General features: G+C 39.8%; 1 protein-coding gene across 1 annotated transcript in view; it reads right to left on the minus strand.

Annotated features, from left to right (window-relative positions):
* Positions 1 to 8,930, minus strand: part of LOC106602508 (zinc finger protein 271-like) — a 124,749-nt gene extending 115,819 nt beyond the window's left edge. Inside the window, exon 1 of the mRNA XM_014195186.2 lies at positions 8,879 to 8,930. The gene's annotated coding sequence lies outside the window, so the exon portion shown is untranslated. The remainder of the gene's footprint in view (positions 1 to 8,878) is intronic.
* Between the last annotated feature and the right edge of the window lie 2,252 nt (positions 8,931 to 11,182).

The following is an 11,182-nucleotide window of genomic DNA, read 5'->3' on the forward strand; positions in this document are numbered from 1 at the left end:
GGATCTCTCTGTAATAAGGACCCCTTAATCTGAAGTGTTACCTAGTTCAATCTTGGTTTCATCAGACCAGAGAATCTTGTCTCTCATTGTCTGAGAATACCTTAGGTGCCTTTTGACAAAATCCAAGCGGGCTGTCATGTGTCTTCCATCTGACCACTCTACCATAAAGGCCTGATTGGTGCAGTGCTGCAGAGAAGGTTGTCCATCTGGAAGGTTCTCCCATCTCCACAGAGGAACTCTGGAGCTTTGTCAGAGTGACCATCAGGTTCTTGGTCACCTCCCTGACCAAGGCTCTTTTCCCCCGATTACTCAGTTTGGCTGGGCATCCAGCTCTAGGAAGAGTCTTGGTGGTTCCAAACTTCTTCCATTTAAGAATATTGGAGGCCACTGTGTTCTTGGGGACCTTCAATGCTGCAGAAATGTTTTGGTACCCATAATCCTGTCTCAGAGCTCTACAGACAATTCCTTCGACCTCATGGCTTGGTTTTTGCTCTGACATGCACTGTCAACTGTGGGACCTTATATAGATCTGTTCACCCCGCTATCATCCAGAAGGCGAGGTCAGTACAGGTGCATCAAAGCTGGGACAGAGAGACTGAAAAACAGCTTCTATCTCAAGGCCGTCAGAGTGCTAAATAGCCATCACTAGCTCAGAGAGGCTGCTGCCTAAAAACACATACTTGATATCATTGGCCACTTTAATAAATGGAACACTAGTCACTTTAATAATGTTTACATATGTTGCATTACTCATCTCATATGTATATACTGTATTTTATACTATTCTACTGTATCTTAGTTTATGCCGTTCTGACATTGCTCGTCCATATATTTATATGTTCTTAATTCCATTCATTACTTAGATTTGTGTGTATTGGGTATATGTTGTGAAATTGTTAGATATTACTTGTTATATACTGCTGTAGTGTCAGAACTGTAAGCACAAGCATTTCACTACACCCGCAATAACATTTGCTAAACACGTGTATGTGACCAATAAAAATCTATTTGATTTTGTGTGCTTTTCCAAATCATGTCCAATCAATTGAATTTACCACAGGTGGACTCCAATCATGTTGTAGAAATATCTCAAGGATGATCAATGGAAACAGAATGCACCTGAGCTCAATTTCGAGTCAAAGGTCTGAATACCTTTGTAAATAAGGTATGTATATATATGTGTGTATATATATATATATATATATATATCAATCTATATATATTTTATTTTATACCAGATTTTTTTTACTTTGTCATTATGGGGTATTGTGTGTATGTAGATTGATGAATAAAAAAAATAAGGCTGTAACGCAACAAAATGTGGAAAAAGTCAAGGGGTCTGAACACATTCTGAATGCACTGTAGATTGACCCCTGTGGTACACCTTTATGTATTTCAAGAAATTCAGACTTAACACCATCAATCACAATGGCCTGAGTTCTGAAACCATAAACAGGCGTCAGAGCTCAGGCCTATCGAGGACAACTTATTCAATAAATTGGCATGATCAACAGTATCAAAAGCTTTTGACAAGTCCACAAACAAAGTGGCACATTTATTTGAGTGTCTTTGACAAGATCATTAAGAACTGAAGTGGGTGCTGTAATAGTTTTATGCCCAGGCCTAAACCATGATTGGTTTAGGCCTGGGCATAGCAAAAAAATACCTTTCTCACATAAAAAAGAACAAAGTTGTACATTTACAAAATATTCCAGAATCTCAGCTAGACATGGAAGCCTTGAAATGGGGTGATAATGATTAAGATCCCTACTATCCCCACCTTTATGGAGTGGCGGCACAAGAGCTGATTTCCATACTTTTTGAATATTTCCTGATAACAGTGTAAAATAAAAAATGTGGGTTATTGAGCCAACAATGATGGGCGCTGCACACTTATGCGGACCAGGATCCAATTGGTCAGCCCTTGTGGATTTATTGTTGTCTATTGCTACCAAAGCATCCAGGCCTTTCTGTAAATGGCCTAAAAGAAAAGATTTGACTATCATTTTTCTGATCATTCAGCAAGTATCGCCCATCAGCATCCAGCCCAATATCATTGTGAATAGGCTTCAGAGTTATTTTCAAGAGATAGCCCACTGAAATAAAATGGTGATTAAATGCATCATTGATGGCCTTTTTCTGCGTAATGAGGCCAGTGAATTAATTTGTTGTGGCAGAGAGGAGGAAGTAGAACTCTTCAGGGATTTGACAGTTTTCCAGAATGTAGCCGGGTTCCCATTACAATCGAAAAGAGTGTTTACATAATAATCAGATTTAGCCTTTCTGATTTGTCTTACACAATGATTCCTCATTCGTCAAATAATTATTGTATGTGATTGTGTGTGTAGAGAAACATAATATATTTAAATAAAATAGAAAGACATGTAAATATATTTGGAAAATATATTTATCTAATATATAAATAAAGAAAATATATCTACATATACAGTGCCTTCAGAAAGTATTTACACCCCTTAACTTTTTCCACATTTTGTTGTTACAAAATGGGATTAAAATGATCTACACAAAATATTCTAATGTCAACTTGCAAGAAAAATAGGTAACACTTCAGTTTAAGGGGTCCTTATTACAGTGTAATTATATATGTAACTCCACTGTAACAAGTATTGTAATTCATTTTAATATTTTATAGTTACACTGTAATAACAACATGTAACTGGTAGTAATTGCAGTCTGTAATTACAGGGGTGTAATAATTAATGCTTGTTAGCATGGTTGTTACAAATGTTAAAGTTTCTGATAGCATCCCAATGCACCATACTTCAGGCTGCACAAACCATGTGTTATCCAATTGAAAACCGACCAACTCATTGACACAACTCTGCAATAAAGGGCTCTGGAGTCTGATGCCCAGGCCCAATGGCAAAAACGGGTTCACAAATTGTTAAATCATTTAATGGTGCATTTGACAATGGGTCCATTATTTTAACCATCAATTAAACATTTTTAGACACATTAATAAAAAGTGATGGTTAAAATTGTCAGAGACATATATGCTTGTAAAATTGTACGCCTATTAAGCTTGGTTGACTAATGGTCTATAAATGAACTTAAAATGGTCATAAGACAAACTTTTATTCCATCATGCAACCTTTCATGCAACCTGGTGAGGAACATTCTCACTTTTGGATGGGATGCATTCCTGCAATTATTTAAACCCAGGAATAAGGCATCATGTCAAGATCTGCCCATCTGCCCAACTCGCTTGAAATAACGCCAACATCAAACTTGCCTACATGTGCTGACACTCACATCATGTAACAATGCGCAAAGAATGGGGTCGAAAAGAAGGTAAGTGTGCAAAACCCAGACATGAAAGATTGCTGCGAAAGAAACAGAAGAGTTGTAGATCCAAAACTTCAACACAGGAGATAGAAAGTACGTTTTCTACGCAATTTGTTTAGCTTTTTAGGATACATGAATTCTGCTGGACGATTTAGCATAGGTAGTTAACTAGAATTTGTAGTCAGCTAGCCTAGTGCTGGCTAGCTAGCTAACTGTAGCTAGCTAGATAGAAAACATTAGCTGGAGTTTTTGTTGGGCCTACCAACTAGGCTAGCTAGTTAGCATCTACATCTAGACTTTCCATTCAATCTCTTGAGTTTTTGGGGATTAGCTGGCATGCTAGCTAGCTAGCTAGCTTTCTAACCATGACTAGCTAGCTAGCTAAAGCTGGATAGTCTTATCTTCCCTGAACCTTTATCTCACAGTATCTGTTACCTAAGGGTATTATGTGAGTAGGCCTATATCTTTGTTTAATCTAACTAATCTAATTATTAATCTAACAATAAAAATCCTTATTATTTTGTAAGAAATGTAATGTGATGTTGCAATGAAGTTTATTAAAGTTGAAGCTCATCTTTTGTTTGTAGGTATTTTCACTCTATAATGAGTAATAAGTAATTAATGAATAAGGCACTAAAGTAATACTGCAAGATATGGGGCAAAGAAAATAACTTTTTGGCCTGAATACAAAGCGTTATGTTTGGGGCAAATCCAACATAACACATCACAAAGTACCACTCTTCATATTTTCAAGCATGGTGGTGGCTGCATCATATTATGGGTATACTTGTCATCGGCAAGGACTATGGAGTCTTTTTTTAGGATAAAAATAAACGTGATAGAGCTAGGCACAGGGAAAATCCTAGAGGAAAACATTGTTTGGTCTGCTTTCCAAGAGACACTAGGAATTCACCTTTCAGCAGGACAACGACCTAACTCACAAGGCCACAAAAACACGAGTTGCTTACCAAGATGACATTGAATGTTCCTAAGTGGCCTAGTTACAGTTTTGACTTAAATCGACTTGAAAATCTATGGCAAGACTTAAAAATGATCAATGACAACCAACTGGAGCTTGAAGAATAAAAAAAGGGACAAATATTGTACAATCCAGGTATGCAAAGCTCTTAAAGACTCCGCCAAGCAAGTTCTTGTTGGGAAGCTAAATGTTATTGTGTGTGTACAATAAGTGTGGCATACTAACTCTTCCACCTGTCCTGTCACAGGATGAGATTATAGTTGTGTATAGTAATGTCAGTGTTGGAAAAAGCTGGTGATAACAATGTAAATAAAACCACTACTTCTTTGTACTTTATACCATCGATGACTACTCTGTTGCTGCTCTATACTTCCTATCTGATTATGTTTAGCTAACATCCTGCTACTTTCACCATAATCTGTTTTCCTCTCACAGGAACACCTTACAGGCTTCAAATCAAATTAAATTGCATTTGTCACATGCGCCGAATACAACTGGTGTAGACCTTACCGGGAAATACTTACTTACAAGCCCTTAACCAACAATGCAGTTCAATAAATAGAGTTAAGAAAATACTTACTAAATAAACTAAAGTGAAAATAAATAAATAAAATAAAATATTAACACAAAATTGTGTGTGTGCGGGTGGTCAATGTAAATAGTCTGGGTGGATTAATTGTTCAGCAGTTTTATGGCTTGTGGGTAGAAGCTGTTAAGGAGTCTTTTGGTCTCAGACTTGGCACTCAGGTACCACTTACCGTGCGGTAGCAGAGAGAGCAGTCTATGACTTGGGTGACTGGAGACTTTGACAATTTTTTGGGCCTTCCTCTGACACCGCCTAGTACATAGGTCCTGGATGTCAGGAAGCTTGGCCCCAGTGATGTACTGGGCTGTACGCACTACCCTCTGTAGTGCCTTACGCTCAGATGCCGAGCAGTTGCCATGCCAGGCGGTGACGCAACCGGTCAGGATGCCCTTGATGGTGCAGCTGTAGAACTTTTTGAGGATCTGGGGACCCATGCCAAATCTTTTCAGTTTCCTGAGGGGGAAAAGGTGTTGTCGTGCCCTCTTCACAACTGTCTTGGTATGTTTGGACCATGATAGTTCGTTGGTGGAACTTGATAGTTCGTTCAAGGAACATGAAACCCTCCACTACAGCCCCGTCGATGTTAATGGGGGCCTGTTCGGCCCTCCTTTTCCTATAGTCCACAATCAGCTCCTTTGTCTTGCTCACATTGAGGGAGAGGTTGTTGTCCTGGCACCACACTGCCAGGTCTTTGACCTCCTCCCTATAGGCTGTCTCATCGTTGTTGGTAATCAGGCCTACCACTGTTGTGTCATCAGCAAACTTAGTGATGGTGTTGGAGTTGTGCTTGGCCACACAGTCGTGGGGGAACAGGGAGTACAGGAGAGGACTAAGCACACACCCCTGAGGGACCCCAGTGTTGAGGATCAGCGTGGTAGATGTATTGTTGCCTACCCTTACCAACTGGGGACGGCCCATCAGGAAGTCCAGGATCCAGTTGCAGAGGGAGGTGTTTAGTCCCAGGGTCCTTAGCTTAGTGATGAGCTTTGTGGGCACTATGGTGTTGAACGCTGAGCTGTAGTCAATGAACAGCATTTTCACATAAGTATTCTTTTTGTCCAGGTGGGAAAGGGCAGTGTAGAGTGCGATTTGAGATTGCGTCATCTGTGGATCTGTTGGGGCAGTATGCGAATTGGAGTGGGTCTAGGCTTTCCAGTGTTGATGTGAGCCATGACCAGCCTTTCAAAGCACTTCATGGCTACCGTCGTGAGTGCTACGGGGCGGTAATCATTTAAGCAGGTTACCTTCGCTTTCTTGGGCACAGGGACCATAGTGGTCTGTTTGAAACATGTAGGTATTACAGACTCGGTCAGGGAGAGGTTGAAAATTTCAGTGAAGACACTTGCCAGTTGGTCCGCACATGCTTTGAGTACAGGTCCTGGTAATCCGTCTGGCTTGAGCACATAACTTGAAAAGACACTTACATGCCATGATTTAGACTTTCATTATAACCTTGTTTACAATCTGTTTATTATGTTATGTCAAAAACTGAAAGGATAATGTATGACGAATAACAACAATCTTTCATTGCAGTCTAGTTTCTTTATTTACTTTCAACAGCAGAAAACATTTCAAAATGTGTATTCATTAGAAAAATTTAAATAAATTATAATCTCCCATTATCATCACAAAGTCTATTTCGTAAAATGTTGTTGACGTTCGCATAGCGGTTGTTTTGGCGGTGTCGGGGGTGGAACTGTGTTAGAGCTGTAGAATCCACAAGCGGCTCCTAGCATTATAACTAAAGCGTTAACAGAAATCCTATGCAGCCTTGTTTACAAGTTTGAACACTGGAACTTAAAATATAATCTACACCTCCTTTAGGATGATAGAGATCCTCATTATTTAGTTGAATGATTTTTAATTTTTAATGTAATTATTTCAACATACTTCAAAACAAGAAAGTGTAGGCAAATGCGAGGGGGCGGGTGTGGCTTCGTGACAATAATCACAAGAGCAGCTGCTCACCAATTTGACGGCTCCAACGCAGTTCCACCTCCGACACCACAAAAACATCTGGTATCGCCAGTTAACGCTTGATCTGATTGAATCTATGCCTTAGTGATGATACTGAAGATTATACCATATAGTCTGCCCTGTAGATAATCATTGCATTCTGCAAATAATTGTTTTATTTACTATGGATCCCTATTAGCTGCTGCCAAGGCAGCAACTACTCTTCCTGGGGTCCAGCAAAATAAAGGCAGTTTATACAATTTTAAAAACATTACAACACATTCACAGATTTCATAACACACTGTATGCCCTCAGGCCCCTACTCCACCACTACCACATATCTACAGTACACGGCAGACAGGGTATAGGTCTGGATGGTCCAGTATGTTCTGGTCCTGCATTTTCTGGTGACCTATTGGAAACTGTACAACAATGATATTAAGATTACTTTTGTTTTGATGACAAGACAAAGTAGCCTGCACACCTGTGGAAGTTATCTAGACCCCTGCTATCAGCCAATCAGGGCTGTGTATGTAAATATATAATTTCATATTCAAATTTGTTTCCTAATGACCACACGATCAGACTGAGCATTTCAGTGGCCCAAGGAGGCCCAGGGAAATAACTAAAACAATATATAATTTGGCGTTCTATTAAAGAAATAAACACCCAGTGAATTATTAGACATAAAGTGATGATACTTAATTAAAAAGACTGCTTTAAAATTAGTCATTGGGCATAGAGTTGTATAATTTGTTGAACTTTGAAATCAAGGGTTTTTGTTTGGTAACATGTTGAAGTAAAAAATCTGAGTCTCAGAAAAGCACGAAACGTTTATATAAGAAACTCTGCTGAACACAAAGAAACATGACATTATAAAATGTGAACCACAGTCAAGCCCATCTCTAACACTGTGATAAGTACCTAACAATATGGAGCCATTGGTGTTTACTATAAAAAATGGCTGTGTTGATTCAAGAATTAAGTATAATGTTTTGGTTCGACTGAGATAAGGGAAACTCAGTCCCTGAATGAAAAAAAAACCCCAAGTCAGTCAGCACAGAAATAATGTTGTATTTTTGAACAAAATGGTCATACACTCACAACGTGAAATACAGTACTTTTTTGCACAAAACAATACGTGACAAGTAGAAAAACTTTTCTCACCATGGTAAAACTTGACCTTTTCTGTAAATCTGGTACTCTCACTTTGATCAAATACATTTTAGAATACTTTGGAAAAGGTTTAACATTACATTACACACAGCTTCACTACTTCATGTCAAGTAAACATTTCCTCATTATAAAACACCAGAATTCAAACAACAGGACAAGGTTGTCCCTTTTCATCAGTGAATCATTTTTACAGACACCATCACACCAACCATCATCATGTCACGACTTCTGCCGAAGTTGATGCCCCTCCTTGTGTAACAGTGTAGGTTCCGTCCCTCTCTTCGCCCCAACCTGGGCTCGAACCAGGGACCCTTGCACACATCAACAACTGACACCCACAAAGCATCGTTACCCATCGCGCCACAAAAGCCGCGGCCCTTGCAACGCAAGGGGCAACCCTACTTCAAGTCTCAGAGCGGGTGACGTCACCGATTGAAACGCTATTAGCGCGCACCACCGCTAACTAACTAGCCATTTCACATCGGTTACACTCACCCCCCCTTTGACCTCCTCCTTTTCCGCAGAGTACTAACGATCCGGGTCACAGCATCAATGTAACAGTGTAGGTTCCGTCCCTCTCTTCGCCTTCGGAATCCAAGATAGCTTCCCAGTCTTCTCTGTTAGCCTCCAGCCAACCACCTACAGAAAGAGGATAGAAAATAGCCTTCACAAACTTGGCAGAGAAAACTCAAGTTTTTTTAAAATCAATTACCTGGTCAAGTTCATACAATATAATGTGTGTTTTTGTATGTAAACATAAGTTGAATTGATTTAATTTTATGAATGAAGAAAATGAAACAAATAATAGCCAGGTGCATCACTATTCCCATTGAAGATCTATTACTGTATCTAGGCTATATGTAATTCTCTCTTACCTTGCTCCCCCATCTTTAGTCCACTCAGCAGGTCAATGCTCTCTGATCCGTCTTCTATTATCTCCTCTTTGACTAACAGCAGATCAGGCTTCCCATCCTCCATATCTACTGACTGTAAGAGATACAGAGTGAGAGGATGTTGGATCAAGAGATCTGATATGAGCACCCACCTATGGAGCATCTTCTGATTGGGCAATGAGGGATTGCTATGAGTACTATGCAAACGTCTTAGTTGAATTGATTACTTAACACTCTAATGGTTTGATCATTCAAAGGCATGGTCCCACACTTCAGACACAATTAATCAAGACCTGGGCCTGTATCCACAAAGAGTCTCAGAGTAGAAGTAGGTACCCACCTGTCTACATAGCCTTAATCATTATGATCTAAAAGGCTAAACTGATCATAGATCAGCACTCCTGACATAATACCATTCAGACAGTAGTTCACAGTGGGCTCACCTCAGTGAGACTGTATGTGGTCCTGTGCTGCTCAGCTGGTTCCTCTGTGGGTTCAGGAGGAGGTGTAGTTTGGTTGTCCTCCATGACCATGTTCCCCTCAGGGTTCCCCAGACCATCCTCACACCCCTCCTCCTTCACCAACAGCACCTCTGGACCCTCCTCCTCCTGGAAGAGATAGGTGATACAGATTATACAGACATACACTCCCTCCGGTATGTACACACAGATAATAAACACACTTTCAACATGGATTGTTTACCCATCCCCACTACGTTTGAGTCCAATACTGTAGTTACAGAATGACTTCATTGTCCCCCACAATGAAATCAGAGAGGGGACCATGGAACTGTCTCTGTACGTACGTTAGTCACACGCAATATCTCAGACACCACTGGCCCGATTTTGACTAAAGTTGGGTTAATGAAACATCTTGCCATAGAGATCTGGGCCCAGTTTCCCAAAAGCACCTTAAGGCTAAGTTCATCGTTAGCACCATTTTGGGAAACCGGGCCCTAGCATTTACAAAATTACACTGACTGGCACCAAGAGGGCGATCAACTGAAGTTCTAAAGTTTGAACAAGCACCTCTCCTGTCTAGATATGTTTACTGTTGCTGTTAAACCCATCATGGTGGACATACACTGAGTGTACAAAACATTAGGAACACCTGCTCTTTCCATGACATAGACTGACCAGGTGAAAGCTGTGATCCCTTATTGATGTCACTTGTTAAATCCACTTCAATCAGTGTAGATGAAGATTAAAGAAATTAGACAATTGAGACGTGGATAGTGTATGTGTGCCATTCAGAGGGTGAATGGACAAGACAAAATATGTAAGTGCCTTTGAAAGGGGTACGGTAGTCGGTACCAGGCACACCAGTTTGAGTGTGTCAAGAACTGCAACGCTGCTGGGTTTTTCACGCTCAACAGAATGGTCCCCCACCCAAAGGACATCCAGCCAACTTGACATAACTGTGGGAAGCATTAGAGTCAACATGGGTCAGCATCCCTGTGGAATGCTTGTAGATGCCTTGTAGAGTCCATACCCCTACAAATTGAGGCTGTTCTTAGGGCAAAAGGGGGTGAAACTCTATATTAGGAAGGTGTTCCTAATGTTTTGTACACTGTTTAAATATGTTGTGGGTAAATATGTCAGCTTTGATAAGTCAAAAGTCATCATCAGACAAACCTGACTAAACTATTTTGATGTGTACAGTAGGTGTTTGTTAGTGTGTGAGTATGTGTAGGTATATTTAGTAAGTGTATATTGATTATAAAGGTAACTGTTGTCGGGTGTATGCGGAATAGGGTGAGATCAGATGTGATGTATACTAAAGAGAGTGTTCTGGAAGTCTTAGAATGAAAAGTCCCATTTTGTGTTTATTAAACATTTTAACAAGTTTTGAATACATGTCTCAACTACAATTCTGCATGAACTTGATAAACTACATTCATTTTCTCATTAAAAGCATCTTTGGAAAAACATTAAGTAGTTGAACGGAAGTAATGAAATGGGTATTTGTGAACATCATATATCCTACACAGTACAAACACAATATGTAACATACTTTTTAGGCTTATATATGCCTTACATATCACACAATGTCTGAGCTTCAACACTCTTAGTTGTTGCAGAAATGGACCCACTACTGCTGTTTACTTTTTTGTATTTCGTATTTTATTAGGATCCTCAATGAGCTGCTGCCAAGGCAGTGGCTACTCTTCCTGGGGTCCAAGCAGGAAACAGCACAACAAATAAAATACATAAATATATACTGAACAAAATTAGAAATGCAACATGCAACAACTTCATTGATTTTACTGAGTAACAGTTCATAAGT

Source organism: Salmo salar, chromosome ssa04, assembly GCF_905237065.1.
Source record: "Salmo salar chromosome ssa04, Ssal_v3.1, whole genome shotgun sequence".
NCBI lineage: Eukaryota > Metazoa > Chordata > Actinopteri > Salmoniformes > Salmonidae > Salmo > Salmo salar.